Genomic DNA, 21,584 nt, shown 5'->3' on the forward strand with positions numbered 1-21,584 from the left:
TACCCCTTTTACAAACATCTGAACTTCAGGGACTGAAGCTATTTCTTTTTGGAAGAAAATTGACAGAGCCAAAATTTGAACCTTAATGGACCCCAATTTCAGGCCCATAGACACTCCTGTTTGCACCACGCAACATATTGTCGCCAAATGCGGTGATAATGTTTTGCGGTTACATCCTTCCTGGCTATGATCAGGATAGGGATGACTTCATCCGGAATGCCTTTTTTTTTTTTTTTTCAGGATCCGGCGTTTAACCGCCTTGCTGTCAAACGCAGCCGTGGTAAGTCTTGGAACAGACAGGGTCCTTGCTGGAGCAGGTCCCTTCTTAGAGGTAGAGGCCACGGATCCTCCGTGAGCATCTCTTGAAGTTCCGGTTACCAAGTCCTTCTTGGCCAATCCGGAGCCACGAATATAGTGCTTACTCCTCTCCATCTTATCAATCTTAGTACCTTGGGTATGAGAGGCAGAGGAGGGAACACATACACTGACTGGTACACCCACGATGTTACCAGAGCGTCTACAGCTATTGCCTGAGGGTCCCTTGACCTGGCGCAATACCTGTCGAGTTTTTCCCAACGGTTTATAATCATGTGGAAGACTTCTGGGTGAAGTCCCCACTCTCCCGGGTGGAGGCCGTGCTGAGGAAATCTGCTTCCCAGTTGTCCACTCCCGGAATGAATACTGCTGACAGTGCTATCACCTGATTTTCTGGCCAGCGAAGAATCCTTGCAGCTTCTGCCATTGCCCTCCTGCTTCTTGTGCCACCCTGTCTGTTTACGGGGGTGACAGCCGTGATGTTGTCCGACTGGATCAACACCGGCTGACCTTGAAGCAGAGGTCTTGCTAAGCTTAGGGCATTGTAAATGGCCCTTAGCTTCAGGATATTTATGTGAAGTGATGTCTCCAGGCTTGACCATAAGCCCTGGATATTCCTTCCCTTTGTGACTGCTCCCCTGCCTCGCAGGCTGGCATCCGTGGTCACCAGGACCCAGTCCTGAATGCCGAATCTGCGGCCCTCTAGAAGATGAGCACTCTGCAACCACCACAGGAGGAATACCCCTGTCCTTGGTGACAGGGTTATCCGCTGATGCATCTGAAGATGCGACCCGGACCATTTGTCCAGCAGGTCCCACTGGAAAGTTCTTGCGTGGAATCTGCCGAATGGGATTGCTTCGTAGGAAGCCACCATTTTTACCCAGAACCCTTGTGCATTGATGCACTGAGACTTGGCTCGGTTTTAGGAGGTTCCTGACTAGCTCGGATAACTCCCTGGCTTTCTCCTCCGGGAGAAACACCTTTTTCTGGACTGTGTCCAGGATCATCCCAAGGAACAGAAGACAAGTCGTCGGAACCAGCTGCGATTTTGGAATATTGAGAATCCAATCGTGCTGCCGCAACACTACCTGAGATAGTGCTACACCGACCTCCAACTGTTCCCTGGATCTTACCCTTATCAGGGAATCGTCCAAGTAAGGGATAACTAAAATTCCCTTCCTTCGAAGGAATATCATCATTTCGGCCATTACCTTAATAAAGACCCGGGGTGCCGTAGACCATCCATACGGCAGCGTCTGAACTGATAGTGACAGTTCTGTACCATAAACCTGAGGTACCCTTGGTGAGAAGGGTAAATTTTGACAAGAAGGTAAGCATCCTTGATGTCCCGAGACATCATGTAGTCCCCTTCTTCCAGGTTCGCAATCACTGCTCTGAGTGACTCAATCTTGAATTTGAACCTCTGTATGTAAGTGTTCAAAGATTTTAGATTTAGAATCGGTCTCACCGAGCCATCTGGCTTCGGTACCACAACAGTGTGGAATAATACCCCGTTCCCTGTTGCAGGAGGGGTACCTTGATTATCACCTGTTGGAAATACAGCTTGTGAATGGCTTCCAAAACTGTCTCCGTTCAGAAGGAGACATCGGTAAAGCCGACTTTAGGAAAACGGCGAGGGGGAGACATCTCGAATTCTAATTTGTACCCCTGAGATATCACCTGAAGGATTCAGGGGTCTACTTGCGAGTGAGCCCACTGCGCGCTGAAATTCCTTGAGACGGGCCCCCCACCGTGCCTGATTCTGCTTGTAAAGCCCCAGCGTCATACTGAGGGCTTGGCAGAGGCGGGAGAGGGTTTCTGATCCTGGGAACTGGCTGATTTCTGCAGCCTTTTTCGTCTCCCTCTGTCACGGGGTAGAAATGAGGAACCTTTTTGCCCCTTGTCCACGAAAAGACTGCGCCCGATAATACGGCGTCTTCTCATGTTGAGAGGCGACCTGGGGTACAAACGTGGATTTCCCAGCTGTTGCCATGGCCACCAGGTTTGAAAGACCGACCCCAAATAACTCCTCCCCTTAATAAGGCAATACTTCCAAATGCCGTTTGGAATACGCATTACCTGACCACTGACGTGTCCATAACCCTCTACTGGTAGAAATGGACAACGCACTTAGACTTGATGCCAGTCGGCAAATATTCCGCTGTGCATCACGAATATATATAAATGCATCTTTTAAATGCTCTATAGGAAAAAATATACTGTCCCTATCTAGGGTATCAATATTTTCAGTCAGGGAATCCGACCACGCCAACCCAGCACTGCACATCCAGGCTGAGGCTATTGCTGGTCGCAGTATAACACCAGTATGTGTGTAAATACATTTTAGGATACCCTCCTGCTTTCTATCAGCAGGATCCTTAAGGGCGGCCATCTCAGGAGAGGGTAGAGCCCTTACAAGCGTGTGAGTGCTTTATCCCCCCTAGGGGGTGTTTCCCAACGCACCCTAACCTCTGGCGGGAAAGGATATAATGCCAATTTTAGAAATTATCAGTTGTTATCGGGGGAAAACCACGCATCATCACACACCTCATTTAATTTCTCAGATTCAGGAAAACTACAGGTAGTTTTTCCTCACCGAACATAATACCCCTTTTTGGTGGTACTCGTATTTCAGACATGTGTAAAACATTTTTCATTGCCTCAATCATGTAACGTGTGGCCCTACTGGAAGTCACATTTGTCTCTTCACCGTCGACACTGGAGTCAGTATCCGTGTCGGCGTCTATATCTGCCATCTGAGGTAACGGGCGCTTTAGAGCCCCTGACGGCCTATGAGACGTCTGGACAGGCACAAGCTGAGTAGCCGGCTGTCTCATGTCAACCACTGTCTTTAATACAGAGCTGACACTGTCACGTATTCCTTCCAACAGTACATCCACTCAGGTGTCGACCCCCTAGGGGGTGACATCATTATTACAGGCAATCTGCTCCGTCTCCACATCATTTTTCTCCTCATACATGTCGACACAAACGTACCGACATACAGCACACACACAGGGAATGCTCTGATAGAGGACAGGACCCCACTAGCCCTTTGGGGAGACAGAGGGAGAGTTTGCCAGCACACACCAGAGCGCTATATATATACAGGGATAACCTTATATAAGTGTTTTTCCCCTTATAGCTGCTGTATCTTTAATACTGCGCTTATTTGTGCCCCCCCCTCTCTTTTTTAACCCTTTCTGTAGTGTAGTGACTGCAGGGGAGAGACAGGGAGCTTTCCCTCCAACTGAGCTGTGAGGGAAAATGGCGCCAGTGTGCTGAGGAGATAGGCTCCGCCCCTTTTTCGCGGACTTTTCTCCTGCATTTTTATGGAATCTGGCAGGGGTTAAAATTCATCCATATACCCCTGGGGGCTATATGTGATGTATTTTCGCCAGCCAAGGTGTTTTTATTGCTGCTCAGGGCGCCCCCCCCTAGCGCCCTGCACCCTCAGTGACCGAAGTGTGAAGTGTGCTGAGAAGCAATGGCACACAGCTGCAGTGCTGTGCGCTACCTTGGTGAAGACAGGATGTCTTCTGCCGCCGATTTTCCGGACCTCTTCTTGCTTCTGGCTCTGTAAGGGGGCCGGCGGCGCGGCTCTGGGACCGGACTCCGAGGCTGGGCCTGTGTTCGGTCCCTCTGGAGCTAATGGTGTCCAGTAGCCTAAGAAGCCCAATCCATCCTGCACGCAGGTGAGTTCGCTTCTTCTCCCCTTAGTCCCTCGATGCAGTGAGCCTGTTGCCAGCAGGTCTCACTGAAAATAATAAACCTAACTAAAACTTTCACTAAGAAGCTCAGGAGAGCCCCTAGTGTGCACCCTTCTCGTTCGGGCACAGAGAACTAACTGAGGCTTGGAGGAGGGTCATAGGGGGAGGAGCCAGTGCACACCAGGTAGTCCTAAAGCTTTCTTTAGATGTGCCCAGCCTCCTTCGGAGCCGCTATTCCCCATGGTCCTTACGGAGTCCCCAGCGTCCACTTAGGACATCAGAGAAACCACTGGTAGTTTTTTCTCCCCAAACATTATACCCTTTTTTGTGGTACCTGGGGTAACATCAGAAATGTGCAAGACATTTTTCATTGCCGCAATCATATAACGGGTGGCTCTATTGGAATGTACAGTAGTCTCCTCCTCGTCGACACTGGAGTCGGTATCCGTGTCGACGTCTGTGCCTGCCATCTGAGGTAGCGGGCGTTTTAGAGCCCCTGATGGCTTTTGAGACGCATGGGCAGGCACAAAAGCCGGCTGTCCCACATCTGTTATGTCGTCAAATCTCTTATGTAAAGAGTCGATACTGTCACGTAATTCCTTCCACATTACCATCCATTCAGGTGTCAGCCCCGCAGGGGGTGACATCACATTTATCGGCACCTGCTCCGCCTCCACATAAGCCTCCTCATCAAACATGTCGACACAGCCGTACCGACACACCGCACACACACAGGAAATGCTCTGACTGAGGAGAGGACCCCACAAAAGCCCTTTTGGGAGACAGAGGGAGAGTATGCCAGCACACACCAGAGCGCTATATAACACAGGGATTAACACTATAACTGAGTGATTTTTCCCCTATAGCTGCTTATATATATGTAATACTGCGCCTAAATTTAGTGCCCCCCCTCTCTTTTTAACCCTTTGAGCCTGAAAACTACAGGGGAGAGCCTGGGGAGCTGTCTTCCAGCTGCACTGTGAAGAGAAAATGGCGCCGGTGTGCTGAGGGAGATGGCCCCGCCCCTATTTCAACTGACTTTCTCCCGCTTTTACTGGATCTCTGGCAGGGGTATTTTTACACCTATATAGCCTTCCTGACTATATATGGTGTAGATTTGCCAGCCAAGGTAAATTATATTGCTGCTCAGGGCGCCAGCGCCCAGCACCCATCAGTGACCGGAGTGTGAGGTGTGCATGAGGAGCAATGGCGCACAGCTGCAGTGCTGTGCGCTACCTTGTTGAAGACCGAAGTCTTCTGCCGCCGATTTTCCGGACCAACTTCTTGCTTCTGGCTCTGTAAGGGGGGCGGCGGCGCGGCTCCGGGACCGGACGATCGAGGTCGGGCCCTGTGTTCGATCCCTCTGGAGCTAATGGTGTCCAGTAGCCTAAGAAGCCCAAGCTAGCTGCAAGCAGGTAGGTTCGCTTCTTCTCCCCTTAGTCCCTCGTTGCAGTGAGTCTGTTGCTAGCAGATCTCACTGAAAATAAAAAACCTAAACTATTACTTTCTTTCTAGGAGCTCAGGAGAGCCTCCTAGTGTGCATCCAGCTCGGCTGGGCACAAGATTCTAACTGAGGTCTGGAGGAGGGTCATAGGGGGAGGAGCCAGTGCACACCAGGCAGTCCTAAAGCTTTCTTTAGTTGTGCCCAGTCTCCTGCGGAGCCGATATTCCCCATGGTCCTTACGGAGTCCCAGCATCCACTTAGGACGTCAGAGAAACATGGTTGATCAAGGATTCTAATACATAGCAATGTTTCACAGTATTAATATAATAAGCAGGATTCCATTTGTCTTCATCAAAACATTAAAGCTGGCCACACACGGTACGATGTGTACCAATGATGCGATTGAGGGTCCTAGGGGCCGACATATCGGGCAGTACCCACACACGGGGTGATCCGGTGCACAACCACCCACTCTGCCGGTCCCCACGCACAGCGCTACATGGGATTGTCAGCCACATTTGTGATCATTTGAACATGGAGTAAGATCAGGCGAAGCGACGGATAATCCCACGGGAGCGCGCAATGAATGATATCATGCCCACACATGGAACAATATAGCTGTTTTATCATTCCAATGCGTCGGATCGTCAGCTATATCGTGCAGTGTGTGGGGGCCTTAATGCAAAAATACTCCAAAAACTGGTTTACAGTAAAAAAAATTCTTCTCAACCCCGCATCTGAGTATGGCCTCTATCAGTGGAACATCTCTGTACGCAACCACCTTTAGCAACACTCCTATAAAATGCTACCTCTGCGTGCGTCTTTTTACTCACCGCCCACCTCGCATTACAGGTCATGTTTTCCATACCACCTAGCAGGTGCACAGGTGTATTCATTACTCACTGACACATTTTAAAAGATCAAAGGGTGGAGCTAATGACTTCACTTGTGATTCTGTGAGGAGACCTGGGAAGCGTTAACTGTTGGTAGCTCTCGAGGACTGGAGTTGGCTACCCCTGCTCTATATCCTACTGGTAATGGTTGGATACTTACATTTCATTTTATTATGCTCTAACTCTTAAACCTGGTTATTGCCTTAACCCGCTAATTGTTTATGAACCTTTCAGAATTTTATAAATTTCTGCTGAAATTTGGGCTAAAACTACCTCAGATTTTCACACAAGTTCTAAAACTAGATAAAGAGAACCAAATCAAACAAATGAGACAAAAAAAAAAAAGAGACGTACTCATTTTTTTATTAAGGAATCTGGTATGACCCCCTTGTGCAGTAATAACTGCATCTAAATGTTTCCAGTAATTGTTGCTTAGTCCTGATCATCAGCTTGGAGGAATTTTACCCCATTCCTCAACAAAACAGCATCAACCCTGTTATGTTGATGGGTTTCCTCCCATGAACTGCTCATTTCAGGTCCTTCCCCAACATTTCAATTGGATTAAGGTCAGGACCTCGACTTGGCCATTCAAAAACTTTACATTTATTCTTCTTTACTTTGTTCAAATGACGTTTGTGCTTTGGGTCGTTGTCTTGCTGCATGACCCATGTTCTCTTAAGATACAGCTCATGGACTGATGTCCTGACATTTTCCTTTAGAATATTCTGGTATAATTCAGAATTCATTGTCCCATCAATGATGGCAAGTGGTCCTGGGCCAGATGCAGCAAACAGGCCCAAACCATGATACCACCACCACCACCGTGTTTCACAGATGGTATAAGGTGTTTATGCTGGAATGCAGTGTTCTCCTTTCTCCAAACAGAACGCTTCTCATTTAAGCCAAAAAGCTCTATTTTGGACTCATCTGTCCACAAAACGTTGTTCCAGTAGCCTTCTGGATTGTCCAGGTGATCTTTAACAAATTGCAGATGGGCAGAAATGTTTCTTTTTGGAGAGCAGTGGTTTTCTGTTTCCAATCCTGCCATGCACACAGAATTGTTACGTGAACTCATTAACATAAGCTAATGTGAGAAAGGCCTTCAGTTGCTTAGAGGTTACCATGGGTTCCTTTGTGACCTTGCAAACTTTTAGATGCCTTGCTCTTGGCGTGATCATTGTTTCTCGACCACTCCTTGGGAGGGTAATAATGGTCTGGAATTTCCTCCATTTGTATACAATCTGTCTGTTGATTGGTGGAGTCCAAACTCTTTAGAGATGGATTTGTGACCTTTTCCTGCCTGATGAGCATCAATAACTCTTCTTCTGGGGTCCTCAGAAATCTCCTTTGTTCATGGCATGACAGACTTCCAAAAACATGTTGTTAACATCAGACTTTCATAGATCCCTGTTCTTTTAAAAAGACAGGTTGTCCACTCACACCTGATAGTCATCCCATAGATTGGAAATACCTTACTCTAATTTCACCGCTTTGGTATAATCGCCATGGTCCTTACGGAGTCCCCAGCATCCACTAGGACGTTGGAGAAAATAAGAATTTACTCACCGGTAATTCTATTTCTCGTAGTCCGTAGTGGATGCTGGGCGCTCGTCCCAAGTGTGGACTTTCTGCAATACGTGTATATAGTTATTGCTTAATAAAGGGTTATTGTTATGAGTTATCCGTTGAGTGATACTCAAAGTTGTTGTTCATACTGTAAACGGAGTATGGTTATCACAAGTTGTACGGTGTGATTGGTGTGGCTGGTATGAGTCTTACCCTAGATTCCTAAAAATCCTTTCCTGTAATGTCAGCTCTTCCGGGCACAGTTTCCTTAACTGAGGTCTGGAGGAGGGGCATAGAGGGAGGAGCCAGTGCACACCAGATAGTACCTAATCTTTCTTTAAAGAGTGCCCAGTCTCCTGCGGAGCCCGTCTATTCCCCATGGTCCTTACGGAGTCACCAGCATCCACTAGGACATTAGAGAAAATCATTTAAATAAACCCTCACTATTAACATTGAGTATAACTGAAGTTCTTAGCACACATTTGTGTAAATATGCGGGCCCATGTACCGTGACCAGGTGTTAGGGACATTCATCACACTGGTCCCTAACATTTCTAATACTACTACTAATACTATTACATGAACCGTAGCCCTTTTCCCCTGGCACCACCTCAAGTAGACTTCTACACCCTTGGGCTGTTTCACTCCTTCCTCTTTCTTCAGAGGAGCCTGGGCAGCCATCAGCAGCAGGTCTCCGGGATGCAGGACAAGCCTCTCTGTAAAAACGCCTGAACAGGGCTGTTTTTATATACACTTAAGTATCCTACCTGTCTCATGAGGCAGTGCTAGTGAAGAGAAGTGTTCATTGCAGGTCATTTTGTGTGCGACTTAGTGCCTTTATGTACTGTCTGGTTTTCATTGTCATGTATCCCAAATATCTGTCTCTGATATTCTATACCCTGGGCTCGGTGCATTTGGGTTAGAACTGCAGTTTTCACAGTGTTTATCCCCCCAACCCCCGCCCTTCACGTCTCGCTCGGGACTTCCTGCCAGACTCGGAAACCAGAATGAGGCAAAACGTCATCATCCCGCTGTCAGATTCTCGCAAGTTTTGGATTCCATATACGGAGCCGCGCGTCGCCGGCATTTTCACTCCAGTCCTGGAGAGTGAAGCGAGAAGACGTGTCTCTCTCTTCAGTGTTTGTCTGTGCGGGAAAGTGGTGTGGCGACTTGCTCTGTCTTATGTGTCATTCCAGTGCTGACATGTGCTGCATCAGTCCAGTGGTGGTGTCCTCTTCTGCCATACGTCCAGTGCTGCTGTCTAAGTCCAGTCCAGTGGTGCTGTGTTGTGCTGCATCAGTCCAGTGGTGGTGTCCCTGTACTGCTATAAGTATAGTGGTGCTGCTGTATAAGTCCAGTGGTACTGCCATATAAGTCCAGTCCAGTGGTACTGCTGTATAAGTCCAGTCAGTTGGTACTGCCGCATAAGTCCAGTCCAGTGGTACTGCCGTATAAGTCCAGTGGTACTATCATATAAGTCCAGTGGTACTGTCGTATAAGTCCAGTCCAGTGGTGCAGCCGTATTATTTCAGGGGTACTGCCGTATAAAGTCCAGTGGTGCTGTCCTGTGCTGTATATTATTTACTCCAAATAAAGGTGTTATTAATATTTAATCCAAATCATTTTTGCAGGGTTTGCCCTGTGTGGTTTAGGGGTACGCTCTTTTGTGCCGCATAATATAACTCCGTCCAGATAAACAGGATTTTAATACCTACCGGTAAATCCTTTTCTTCTAGTCCGTAGAGGATGCTGAGGTCCACTTCAGCACCATGGGGTATAGATGGTTCCACAGGAGCCATGGGCACTTTAAGACTTTTTCAGAGTGTGAACTTGCTCCTCCCTCTATGTCCCTCCTCCAGACCTCAGTATAGGAACTGTGCCCAGGGAGACGGACATTTCGAGGAAAGGATTTACTTTTTTAGGTAATGGTGCGATTCATACCAGCTCACACTTCAACTATGCAGCACACATGGTATTCAACAAAATACATGCCAACAAGCATGAACATTACAGCAACCGTGCTGAAAACATATTTAACAAATTAACAACTGCAGGCAAAGTACGCACTGGGTTGGGTGCCCAGCATCCTCTACGGACTAGGATAAAAGGATTTACCGGTAGGTATTAAAATCCAGCCGCCCAGGACGAGTCCACCTTTCTAGAAGAATGGGCAGTCACCGATTTCGGTACCGGCAATCCTGCCGTAGAATGAGCGTGCTGAATCGTACCTGATTAGAAGCAGGACACCCAATCTTGTTGGAAGCGTACAGGACAAACAGAGCCTCTGTTTTCCTTATCCGAGTCGTTCCTGCGACATAGATTCTCAAAGCCCTGACCACATCAAGGGACTTTGAAGCAGCGATGGTGTCAGCAGCCACTGGCACCACAATAGGTTGGTTTATATGGAAAGAAGAAAACCACCTTTGGAAGAAATTGTTGACGAGTTTGTAACTCAGCCCTATCTTCATGAAAAACCAAGTTAGGGCTCTTGTGAGACAAGGCTCCCAATTCAGACACCCGCCTTGCGGATGCCAAGGCCAACAGCATGACCACTTTCCAAGTGAGAAATTTCAACTCTATCTCCTGGAGAGGTTCAAACTAATCCGATTGAAGGAATCGTAACACCACGTTAAGATCCCATGGTGTCACAGGAGGCACAAATGGAGGTTGGATGTGTAGCACCCCTTTCACGAAAGTCTGAACTTCTGGAAGGGAGGCCAATTGTTTCTGGGTCGAAAAGACTGCATCTGAGAGTGATGTGTCTTTTTCGTCGGTGCAAGAGCATTAGCCAAATAAGGCCTCTCCTTTATACGGGAGAGCCTCCATATTCCTTTTGGAGTCAACGTCAGCATTCCATTGGCTAATCCACAATGCCCTCCATGCAGAGATTGCCATGGTAGCGGTTCTTGATCCAAAGAGACCAATATCTTTCATGGTTTCTAGCACGTACACAGCAGCGTCTATAATATGACCTAACGTTAGGAGTATCTCGTCTCCATCTATTGTGTCAATGTCTAATGAAAAGTTTTCTGACCACTTTTCAATAGCACTACTCACCCACGCACAATGTTAAGCCTGAGTAGTGTCCCATTGGCCCCATCAATAGATCACCTCACTAACTTGCGGTCTGTCGGCTCCTTAAGTGAAGCCATTCATGGCGCAGGGAGAAACACCTTTTCTCTTTTATGACAGGGCCCTGTCTAAACTGCGGGGTAACTCCCACCTTTTGGAAAAAGGTAAGCTGCCTGAATTCCTTTTGGGAATCAGAAATTTCTTTTCAGGTTAAATCAGACCTGAGGTGGAGGGAAAATTACCTTACTTCTTTACTAAAGTAAACCCTCTCCTGTGGTAAAAGAGGGGGCTTTGTAACTTCTAACACCGCATACAAAGAAAAAGGTTGCAGGTGCACAATTCAAACATTACCAATTTATTAATAATAATCATTGAAATAAAATTTTGCATTTTAAGCGAGGTTCTTTGCATAGTCATGGCCATAAGTAACGGCTTGCCCACCGCGTCCAGGTGACCTCTCATTACCGGTGTGCACTCCAGGACCCCTCCCCTGTATACCTAACTTCTAACACCTCCTTTATAGTTAAAATATGTTTTGAATGCTTTTTCGCTAACTTAGGACCTATTCCCCTGGAATCACTAGTGTCGACACAGGAATCAGAGTCCGTGTCGGTATCAGTTTGTACTACTTGTGCAAATTTGTATGTAACCCAGAGGGATCCCTGTGGATGAAAGGCAGAACTATTAAAAATCTTCAACAGATTATTTTCAGATTTCTGCATGAGATTCAGTCCAACCTATTACTGATATGAGTCACACTATCACATATCCTTTCATCCAGTCAGGCACTTGGTGTCATATTACAACTCTGTGTCCCTAACATGGCTCCCTCAGGGGAAGAGCTCCCTGCCTCAGACATGTCACACACGTGCACAACCACACCACAGACACCTCGGGATTTATAGGGGACAGACCCACAGTAAAATCTGTCAGAAGGACACAGATAGGATTTGCCAGATCACAACCCAGCGCCAGTAACACAATGTCCGTGAACACAAAATGCCCACTGACATGCAGCGCTTTTATACTGTTAATCACACAATTATATAGCACCAAATTCACTGTGGCCCCCCCTGTTTTGCACCCTGATACTTGTTCAGCAGTGGAGGACCAGCGCTCTTCTCTACAGCCTGGAAGGAGAGAAAATGGCACTGAGCAATGTGCTGGCTGACTGAGGAAGCTCTGCCCCCTCAATGGCACGTTTCTCCTCAGCTTTTATGAGGTAATTTTTTATACTGGCGTGGGTTGGACTGTGCCTAAGTAACTTATGCCCCTTATTTATGCTAGTTGCATTAGGTTTCATGCTGCCTTCCCCCGCACCCTGCAGTGCCTGTGTATGTGTGGGCAACATGGCGCGCTGCGCCCCCGCCAGCCGCGCAGTACCTTTAGCCGTCACTTTGAAGATCCTTTCTTCTAACACTCACCTGTCCTCTGACTTCTGGCTCTGCAAGGGGGGTGACGGCGTGCTGTGGGAGTGAGCACATAGCCGCAGCTAGCGTTCAGTACCCTTCAGGAGCTAACGGTGTCCAGTCAGCCAGAAGCAGAGCCATGAAACTATTCAGGAAGTTGGTTCCTACTTCTGCCCCCTTAGTCCCACGAAGCAGGGAGACTGTTGCCAGCAGTTCTCCCTGAAAATAAAAAACCTAATACATGTCTTTTCAGAGAAACTCAGTAGAGCTCCCTTGGAGGGGTGTGGTATGATATGCCGGCGGCCAGGCTCCCGGCGACCAGCATACCGGCGCCGGAAGCCCGACCGCCGGCATACAGACAGCGTGGCGAGCGCAAATAAGCCCCTTGCGGGCTCGCTACGCACGCCACGCTATTTATTCTCCCTCCAGAGGGTCGTGGACTCCCACGAGGGAGAAAAACTGTCGGTATGCCAGCTGTCAGGATTCCGGCACCGGTATACTGTGCACCGGGATCCAGACAGTCGGCAACCTGAACACCACCCGCCCTGGAGTGCATCCAGTCTGCCTGGGCACATTTTCTAAACTGAGGACTGGAAGAAGGGCATAGAGGGAGGAGCCAGTTCACACTCTGAAAAAATCTTAAAGTGCCCATGGCTCCTGCGGAACCGTCTAAACCCCATTGTACTGAAGTGGACCCCAGCATACTCTAGGACGTATGAGAAAAAGGGTTATTATTATCCAAATTATTTTTACAGGCTTTGCCGTGTGTGTGTGTGTGGCTTAGGGGCACACTCTCCTGTACCACCAATATTGTGCGTGTATTACATCTGGGCAAATTCCAGCACGTCCCATGTTTTGCACATACAATTAATTTGGTGGTGCAGAATTTTTTGAGAAATGACAGGGGCGTGCAGGAGATGCTGTCGGTGGCCCGAAAAATTGCGAGCCACTTTCGACATTCAGACACTCCTAGATGTGCCAGGTGTTTGTGCCACACACTTGTTTCGCTTAGCTTAGCCATCCAGCGATCTTGGTGCACCTCTTTTTCTTCGCATCATGGCCCTCATTCCGAGTTGTTCGCTCGCAAGCTGCTTTTAGCAGCTTTGCACACGCTAAGCCGTGGCCTACTGGGAGTGAATCTTAGCTTCTCAAAATTGCGACCGACGGATTCGCAATATTGCGATTAGACCTCTCTTAGCAGTTTCTGAGTAGCTCGAGACTTACTCTGCCATTGCGATCAGTTCAGTGCTTGTCGTTCCTGGTTTGACGTCACAAACACACCCAGCGTTCGCCCAGACACTCCCGCGTTTTTCCCAGAAACGGTAGCGTTTTTTCACACACACCCATAAAACGGTCAGTTTCCGCCCAGAAACACCCCCTTCCTGTCAATCACATTACGATCACCAGAATGAAGAAAAAACCTTGTAATGCCGTGAGTAAAATACCTAACTGCATAGCAAATTTACTTGGCGCAGTCGCACTGCGGACATTGCGCATGCGCAGTAAGCGGAAAATCGCAAAATAACGAAAATCGGCAACGAGCGAACAACTCGGAATGACCACCCATGTGCTGTTTGGGGACTAGTTTTTTTAAGTGCCATCCTGTCTGCCACTGCAGTGCCACTCCTAGATGGGCCAGGTGTTTGTGCCGCCCACTTGTGTCGCTTAGCAAAGTCATCCAGCGACCTCGGTGCAACCTTTTGGCCTAAAAACAATATTGTGAGGTGTTCAGAATAGACTGGAAATGGGTGGAAATGATTGTTATTGAGGTTTATAATTCCGTAGGATCAAAATTACCCCCCAAATTCTGTGATTTTAGCTGTTTTTGGGTTTTGTTTCCAAAAATCATCCAGCTCCAAAACCAAAACCCGAAAGGGTGGTTTTGGCAAAACCAATCCAGACCCAAAACAGGAGCGAGGATCCAGATCCAAAACAGGAGCGAGGATCCAGATTAAAAACACGAGCGAGGATCCAGATCAAAAAACACAAAACACGAAAAGTGCCCGCCGCACATCTCTAGTTTATCTACACTGCTCAAAAAAAAACAAATAAAGGGAACACTTAAACAACACAATGTAACTCCAAGTCAATCACACTTTTGTGAAATCAAACTGTCCACTTAGGAAGTAATACTGATTGACAATCAACTTCACATGCTGTTGAGCAATGGAATAGACAACAGGTGGAAATTATAGGCAATTAGCAAGACACCCCCAATAAAGGAGTTGTTCTGCAGGTGGTGACCACAGACCACTTCTCAGCTCCTATGGCTGATGTTTTGGTCACTTTTGAAAGCTGGCGGTGCTTTCACTCTAGTGGTAGCATGAGACGGAGTCTACAACCCACACAAATGGCTCAGGTAGTGCAGCTCATCCAGGATGGCACATCAATGCGAGCTGTGGAAAGAAGGTTTGCTGTGTCTGTCAGCGTAGTGTCCAGAGCATGGAGGCGCTACCAGGAGACAGGCCAGTACATCAGGAGACGTGGAGGAGGCCGCAGGAGGGCAACAACCCAGCAGCAGGACCACTACCTCCGCATTTGTGCAAGGAGGAACAGGAGGAGCACTGCCAGAGCCCTGCAAAATAACCTCCAGCAAGCCACAAATGTGCATGTGTCTACTCAAACGATCAGAAACAGACTCCATGAGAGTGGTATGAGGGCCCAACGTCCACAGGTGGGGGTTGTGCTTACAGCCCAACACCGTACAGGACGTTTGGCATTTGCCAGAGAACACCAAGATTGGCAAATTCGCCACTGGCGCCCTGTGCTCTCCGCAGATGAAAGCAGGTTCTCACTGAGCACATGTGACAGACCTGACAGAGTCCGGAGACGCCAAGGAGAACGTTCTGCTGCCTGCAACATCCTCCAGCATGACCGGTTTGGCAGTGGGTCAGTAATGGTGTGGGGTGGCATTTCTTTGGGGTGTCGCACAGCCCTCCATGTGCTCGCCAGAGGTAGCCTGACTGCCATTAGGTACTGAGATGAGATCCTCAGACCCCTTGTGAGACGATATGCTGGTGCGGGTTGGCCCTGGGTTCCTCCTAATGCAAGACAATGCTAGACCTCATGTGGCTGGAGTGTGTTAGCAGTTCCTGCAAGACGAAGGCATTGATGGTATGGACTGGCCAGCCCGTTCCCCAGACCTGAATCCAATTGAGCACATCTGGGATATCATGTTTCGCTCCATCCACCAACGCCACGTTGCACCACAGACTGTCCAGGAGTTGGCGGATGCTTTAGTCCAGGTCTGGGAGGAGATCCCTCAGGAGACCATCCGCCACCTCATCAGGAGCATACCCAGGCATTGTAGGGAGTATTATTGTTAGTAATAACCTCTGCATTGTACAGACTGTGACTATTTGTGTGTGCATTTGATAGCTGAGTGGTGTCTATTTTGTGTCTTTCACTCAACCTGCTATCCCTATATTCTATAACCTGAGGGGGCTTGGTGCGTCAGGTTTTATTTAATATAGGATTTTCACAAAGATATACTGTGTTACGTATTTTTCTCTGTGATTTAGTCACCATATCTCTGCTAGTGCTGACTACACTGCGCAGGGGTTTGGGCTAGGGGTATTGTGCTGCTGACAAATTGTACTGTGTTACCTGTTACTGCAAGTTATATCATGTCTGCTTTTGAGGGTAACGGTTCTGGGGCTGAACACACTGCCGGTGTTGCTGAAGCCGCAGATACCTGTGAGGAGAATATAGCAGCTTTGGGCTCTGGTTCTGGAGCCTCCTTGCCCCCCAGTGGGACTGTGGCAACGGGGGCAAATGATGACCCGCCAAGGGCCGCTTTTTCCACGCTTCTGCATACGCTAGTTCATAAACTAACACCCCCTATGGGACCCCCAATGCCGGTGCAATCGTTTGTGGTCCCTGCAGCTAACCTGCCGTGGGCGGACGATTTATCTGCTCAAATAAAGAAGTTGAACCAGTCCCTGACTACTAAAAAGTCTGACCGTCGCTCGCCTACGTCCAAGGGGTCCTCTAAGCGAGCGCTGGTCTCCTCACAATCCACTGCTGTCACTGACACCTCGTCGGATGAAGACGGCACTTACACTGACCCCACAGGTTCTGACTCAGATACGGCTAATGGGGAGGGTGGTTCACATGTGGATGTTCCTGATCTTTTGGAGGCTATTATGTTAATTTTACAGATTACGGATGATCCTGAGCCACCCGTTCCTCCTAAGAAGCCAGATAGGATCAAGCGTCAGAAGGTGATTAAACAAGTTTTACCTCACTCTGACCACCTAATTGATATACGCCAGGAACCCTGGGAAAACCCGGGTACGAAGTTTGTGCCTCAAAAGAAGATGCTGGCTCGCTATCCCCTCGCGCCGGAGCGGTCTAAGAATTGGAAAACACCTCCTCCAGTGGACTCACATGTGGCTAGGATGGTGGTTTCCTCAGCTCTACCGGTCACCACCGGTAAAAGAGCTAAAAGAGCCTACGGATAAACGTGTGGAGGGTTGTCTGAAAGCGATTTACACTCTCACGGGTGCTGCACTAAGGCCCACTATTGCAACTACTTGGGCTGCAGAGGCTATTGAAGCATGGGCCTTGGAGTTAGATGCTGAAATCTTCTCTGACCATGCTAGACAATACTTGTCTTATATTGTCACAGCTTCTCGTTATATTAAAGAGGCGGCTTCTGATGCCGGTATCCTGGCAGCCAAGGCCTCTACTACGTCAGTCCTGGCTCGCCGGATATTGTGGCTGAGATCCTGGTCTGTTGATCTGGACTCTAGAAAAACCCTGGAGGTACTCCCTTTTAAAAGGGAGATATTCTGTTTGGGGAGGATTTAAATAATATTGTGGCTGACTTGGCTACTGCAAAAACTGCCTGTCTGCCAAGTACTGCTCCTTCTGTGTCGAAGGCTAAAGGTACTTCCTTTCGCCCCTCAGGTAAAGCAAAAAGTCAGGCGTACCACAAGCCGGCCCGCATTTTCAAACCTGGTAAGCCTATGCCCAAAAGAGCCTGGGCGGCCTGTCAGCCAGCTACCAAGACAGATAAGCCTGCCGCATGACGGGGCGGGCCTCCCTCTGGGGGATCCCAGGTTGGGGAGCCGGCTTCTAGGGTATACCCAGGAATGGTTGAAGACCACTTCAGATGCCTGGGTACGGGAAGTCGTCACTCGAGGTTACGCCATAGCCTTCAAAAAACAACCCCCTCATCGATTTTGCCAGACAGATGTCCCGTTGGACAAGACAAAGGCTGTAAAGGAGGTGGTACAGACCCTCCTGGATACAGGAGTCGTAGTACAGGTGCCTCTTGCGCAGAGGGGCCGGGAGTACTATTCTCCGCTGTTTCTAGTCCCGAAACTGCATGGGTCCTCCCGGCCCATTCTCAACCTCAAGGCATTGAACAGGTTTGTGAAGGTTTCCAAGTTCCGAATGGAAACCCTTTGCTCTATAGTTCTGGCCTTGGAACCTGGGGACTTCATGGTCTCCCTGGATATACAGGATGCTTACCTGCATATTCCTATAGCAGTGTCTCATCAGCAAAACCTGAGATTTGCGATTGGCAACTGCCACTACCAGTTTCGGGCGTTACCTTTTGGTTTAACAATGGCTCCGCGAGCCTTTACAAAAGTCATGGCGGTGATGACGATGATACTCCGCCGTCAAGGGGTCAGGATACTGCCGTATTTGGACGACTTGTTCATCCGGGCAAATTCCCCAGAACTTCTCCAGCGTTATCTAGATGTGACGGTCCGGTTTCTGCAAGCCCACGGGTGGCTCGTCAACTGGAAGAAGTCATCCCTGATCCCTGCTCAGAGCATGGTGCATCTGGGAGCACTATTGCACACTCACAACCAACAGTTGTTCTTGTCTCAGGAGAAAGTCTTGAAACTTCAGGACAGGATTCGTTGCTTCCTATCTCGTCCGCAAGTGTCGATACATTCGGAGATGCAGGTGCTGGGCCTCATGGTGTCAGCATTCGACATGGTGGAGTACGCTCAATTTCACTCTCGCCCTCTCCAGAGGCTGATTCTAGCCAAATGGGATGGCCTGCCTCACCGGATCAGGTCTCAAATGATCTCATTGACTCCGGAGGTCCGTCTGTCGCTGCTCTGGTGGCTCCGGAACCAACAACTGTGCAGGGGCCGTCCGTTATGGATATCCGACTGGGTCCTGTTGACGACAGATGCCAGTCTAAGAGGTTGGGGAGCGGTGCTGGAGCAACACTCCCTTCAGGGGCGGTGGACCAAGGAGGAGTCCCTCCTCTCGATCAATATTCTGGAGCTGCGGGCGGTCTTCAATACCTTGAACCTAGCCCAGCATTTAATTCAGAACCGTCCTGTTCAAGTACAGTCGGACCACGCCACCCAGTGGCTTACATAAATCATCAAGGCGGCACTCGAAGCCGCCTAGCAATGAAGGAAGTCTCACGGATTCTACAGTGGGCAGAACGCCATCTACTGGCCATATCTGCAATATTCATTCTGGGGGTCCTGAATTGGGAAGCCGACTTTCTCAGTCGTCAGGACGTGCATGCCGGCGAGTGGGGCCTCCATCCAGAAGTGTTTCAACTCCTAGTGGAAAGGTGGGGCCTTCCAGACGTAGATCTGATGGTGTCTCAACACAATCACAAGGTTCCGGTCTTCGGAGCGAGGACAAGGGATCCTCAAGCAGCATTCGTGGATGGCTGGCGGTACCGTGGAGGTTTCTGCTGCCGTACGTGTTCCCTCCGGTGTCACTCCTGCCCAGGGCAATTCGGAAGTTCAAGCAAGAAAAAGGAATTCTGCTCCTCATAGCTCCAGCGTGGCCCAGACGCCACTGGTTCTCAGACCTGCAAGGCCTATCATCAGAGTGTCCAATTCTACTTCCACAATGCCCAGACCTCCACGTTCAGGGCTTCTATGTCTACCAGGACCTAGCCCGGCTGTCTTTGACGGTGTGGCTCTTGAAGCTTCCGTCTTAAGGGCTAAAGGGCTTTCTGAGGCGGTCATTCAAACTATGTTGCGGGTCCGGAAACCGGCTTCGGCTCAGATTTACTATAGGGTCTAGCATTCTTACTTTCTTTGGTGTGCATCTAACAACTCTGACGCTTCTAAGTTTAGTATAGCCAAGTTATTGGCTTTTCTTCAGCAGGGCCTGGACTTAGGCCAGCGTCTGGCCTCCCTCAAGGTTCAAATATCTGCCTTGTCGGTGTGGTTTCAGAGAAAAATTGCGACCTTACCTGATGTGCATACCTTTACTCAGGGCGTGTTGCGTATCCAACCTCCTTATGTCCCGCCTGTGGCTCCTTGGGACTTGGTGGTTTTGGAGGCGTTACAAGAGTCTCCGTTTGAACCTCTTGGTTCAGCTGACCTTAAGTGGCTTTCCCTTAAGGTGGTGTTTCTGCTGGCTATTGCTTCAGCTAGAAGAGTGTCGGATTTGGGTGCCTTGTCCTGTAGTTCTCCATATCCGATATTTCACCGTGACCGGGCGGTTCTTAGGACTCGTCCCGGCTATCTATCTAAGGTGGTTTCTTCGTTCCACCTTAATCAGGATATTGTAGTTCCGGCACTTGTTTCTCCCGATCTGTCTTCCAAAGAACAGTCTTTGGATGTGGTACGGGCTCTTCGTATCTATGTGAAGAGAACTGCTCCTATTAGGAAATCTGATTCTCTTTTTGTTGCGTTTGGGTTTCACAAATGGGGCTGGCCTGCTCACAAGCAAACTCTGGCCAGGTGGATTAGAATGGTGATTGCACATGCTTATGTGAAGGCTGGTCTCTCTGCTCCTGATCACATTAAGGCCCATTCTACTCAGTCTGTTGGACCTACTTGGGCAGCCCAACGTGGTGCGACCCTTGAACAATTGTGCAAGGTGGCTACGTGTTCCTCTGTGAACACGTTCATAAGGTTCTATGCCTTCGATGCTGATGCTTCCTTTGAACTCCGGGTTCTTGAGCCCGCTACAGTGCGTCCCCTCCCATAAGGAACTGCTTTAGGACATCCCCAATGTCTATCCTTGTGGAGCTCAGTGCACCCCGCAGCAGAAAGATTTATGGTAAAAAATTACCTTTGTTAAAACTCTTTCTGCGAGGTACACAGGGCTCCACTAGGCGCCCACCCTGACGCACTTAGTTTCTTTGGGTTGGTATGGCATTAGTCGCTGACACGTCTCATGTCGTGAGAATGCGGTGTTGTGGCTACTAACCGTTGTCGTCTCTTTTCCTACTACTGCATTGGACTGGTTATCTAAAAACTGAGATCCTGTGCAGGGAGGCGGTGTGATATAGGAGGCGGCGCTATGCATTCTGGGAACAGTCAAGGCTTTGAGCCTGTTGGTGCCTCGGATCAAGATCCTACTCTACGCCCCATTGTACATTCCTTGTGGAGCCCAGTGTACCTCGCAGAAACAGTTTTAACAAAGGTAAGTTCTTACCATAAAACTCGTTTTTTTGTGTCGTTTTCTTTGGAAAGTGACGGGGAACCCCAATTAGTGCACTGTGTCCCCTCGCATGGCTCGCGGCTTCGGCCAAGGTGCCTCGCTGTGCTCGGCACAGGTTACTATTCCCAATCGTAGTCCACATGGATCGTAAAGTATGAAAAAGTCCAAAAATTGTAATAGATTTTATACTGGCCTGAGGAATTTTGTGCTGGCTGAAATCCGCGTACCCCGACAGGCTGGAAATGGTCAGTGTAGGGTACCTTACTGGCTCAGGGCGCCCCCCAGAGCGCCGCAGCATAGTACCACTGAGCCGTCCGTGAGCGCGGTTAATACCGCGCTCCCACCCTTAAGCCTCTTCACACTGACCCCCCGCTTGTAAGGGGGGACAGTGACTAACTCGCCAGACTTCATCGCAGTGAGAGGGTGGCGGCTGGCTGCCGGGGTGAGCGTTCTCCTGTGGCGGGGCGCGATCTGTCCCCTCTGGAGCTCAATGTCCAGTCAGTGAAGATAGTGGCTCAAGACCCCGCAGGGCAGACACTGCTCCCCCCCTCAGTCCCTCGATGCAGGGAGGATGTTGCCAGCAGCCTCCCTGTAAAAAAACAAAAAAAAACAAACTCTAAAATAAACTTTTCTAAAGAAACTCTGTAGAGCTTCCCTAGCTGTGACCGGCTCCTCCGGGCACATTTTCTAAACCGAGTCTGGTAGGAGGGGCATAGAGGGAGGAGCCAGCCCACACTATTAAACTCTTAAAGTGCCAATGACTCATAGTGGACCTGTATATACCCAT

The 21,584-nt window shown here is 49.0% G+C and overlaps 1 protein-coding gene across 1 annotated transcript in view; it reads right to left on the reverse strand.

Moving 5' to 3' along the window:
* LOC134983630 (zinc finger protein 345-like) overlaps nucleotides 1–21,584 on the reverse strand; it is a 152,058-nt gene that overhangs the window by 20,617 nt on the left and 109,857 nt on the right. The gene's annotated exons all lie outside the window — the stretch shown is intronic.

The sequence above is a fragment of the Pseudophryne corroboree genome, assembly GCF_028390025.1.
Source record: "Pseudophryne corroboree isolate aPseCor3 chromosome 3 unlocalized genomic scaffold, aPseCor3.hap2 SUPER_3_unloc_2, whole genome shotgun sequence".
Taxonomy (NCBI): domain Eukaryota; kingdom Metazoa; phylum Chordata; class Amphibia; order Anura; family Myobatrachidae; genus Pseudophryne; species Pseudophryne corroboree.